The sequence below is a fragment of the Cynoglossus semilaevis genome, chromosome 17 (assembly GCF_000523025.1).
Source record: "Cynoglossus semilaevis isolate Cse_v1.0 chromosome 17, Cse_v1.0, whole genome shotgun sequence".
Classification (NCBI taxonomy): Eukaryota; Metazoa; Chordata; class Actinopteri; order Pleuronectiformes; family Cynoglossidae; genus Cynoglossus; species Cynoglossus semilaevis.
In genome coordinates, this window is record NC_024323.1 from 16,021,768 (window position 1) to 16,024,020 (window position 2,253).

Here is a 2,253-nt window from a genome sequence, read left to right on the forward strand (position 1 = left end):
GGTGGGGCACTGAGCGGGGGAGGAGCAGTGAGGGGTGAGGAGCAGTGAGGGGGTGAGGAGCAGTGAGGGGTGAGGAGCAGTGAGGGGGTGAGGAGCAGCGAGGGGGTGAGGAGCAGCCAGGGTGAGGAGCAGTGAGGGGGTGAGGAGAATCCCTCACTGCAGATATAACAGACGACACTCAGATATTTGACGTCAAGTGTTTACATCCACTGCGTACACACAGGTTAATGGACCACATCTGGGCTCCGTTACCGCGGCAGAACAAAGTCACGTGGTCGGAGACGGCAACCAGGAGAGGGCGCTCTCACAGCCAGTCTATAAACCAGCCAGGCTTTATTGACTGCAGGCAGAAATTCAGTGATAATGTGGTTTTTATTTGTGTGTGAAGGAGAAAAGATTTTGTTTTTTTTCTCACAGCGTTAACATGTTCTTAAAGGGACAGTCCACGTTTTACTGCAGTATAAACAGATAAAAAATAAATATAACATAAACATAAGTAAATATAATAGAAAATCTCCTTTGGAAAAATCACTTAAAACTAAAGAAAAAATAATAATGGTTATAATTTATGAGTAAGGATTAAATTATATCAACGAGTTATTAACTAGTTACCACTGAGTTACCACTGAGTTACAGTCAGTTACAGCCTAGTCATGAGTCAGGAAAGCTGCCAAAGTGTAGCAGCAGGGGGCGAGGGGGGGGGGGGGGGTGATGTACGGGTGAGGGAGGCAGAGGGAGAAAGTTTTGTTCAGAAACTCAGAGACCATTTCTGAACTGAACTCCGTCTCCGTCTCCGTCTCCGTCCTCCGTCGGTCTATTTATGGTAGAAGGTTCTGAGTCCACGGCATCATAACTCCAACCCGCTCCAACAGACAGGAAGCTCCAAACAAACCTGGGTTTGGTCACTGAGGCCACCAGTAGAACCCAGCTGTACTTATACCACCCCCTGCAGGACAGGATGAGAAAGCCAGTGTGTTGCCTGCGTTGTACCTTCACGGTGGTGGGTTGGACATGTGATCAGAGGGTTCCTGGTTCAAATCCCTGCACTAGAAGCTCCTTATCAAAGTCAGCTCAAACACTTCAATAAAAACAGTGGTTCTCAAACTCTGGTCTGCATACCACTGGCAGTACATAGGCTCCCTCTAGAGGTGCATAAGGGAATCTGATCTGCATTAGACCCTGGTGACATGTCCTTGTCTCTCAGACCTCTGGTCCTGGTCCCTCCACCGTGTTCACCTGAGGACCAGTACCAGTACCAGTACCAGTACCGGTACCAGTACCAGTACCAGGACCAGGACCAGGACCAGTACCAGTACCAGTACCAGTACCAGGACCAGGACCAGTACCAGTACCAGTACCAGTACCAGGACCAGGACCAGTACCAGTACCAGTACCAGTACCAGGACCAGGACCAGTACCAGTACCAGTACCAGTACCAGGACCAGGACCAGTACCAGTACCAGTACCAGTACCAGGACCAGGACCAGTACCAGTACCAGTACCAGGACCAGTACCAGGACCAGTACCAGCACTGAGTCTCATTTCCACTGTAATCACACTGGTCTCACACACAGCTTTGGCTGAAGAAGCTAAAGTGGCTCTTGGACGCCACGTGCTAACGCGCTGCTTCAGACGTTCGACTCCAGCTGAGACTGAAGCACCTTGGAAAATGGGCTGCGTTTATTGGCTCTCCAAAGTCTGGAATGTCGTTTTTTTCCCAGTGTTTTCGTTCCCCCCACCAAGTCTGGGAACGCTGTATTCCACAAATTCCTCCTGAAATAGCCCCCCTCCCTCTGTTTATGATTCCATAATTACGTCCTACAGCTCGGTCCAAACACACGTTAGATCCTGTTAAAGGGTCAAAGGTCGTGATGTCATGTTCATCACTTCCTGTCTACGAGCAACAGCTGACGGTGGTGCGTAAACAGACCTGGCGCAGGTGTCTGTGTGTGAACGCCGCCCACAGGTGATGGTCATCACTCTGAGCGTGACTGACCCCCCCCTCCCCCTCACCCCCCCTGGTGGCGTGTGTGCTGCAGTAGCAGGAGGAACTCCTCCGTGACTCCTGCTCTGTGACCATGTTTGGTAAAGCTCCTGGAGCCGTCTCTGACCAGGCCCCTACACACACACACACACACACACACACACAGACAACAAACACAGACGAGATGGTTTCAATCACAGACCGACTGTAGACCCCCCCCCCCCCCCCCCCCCCCCCCCCCCCCCCCCTCCTCTCGCCTCCCCTCCCTC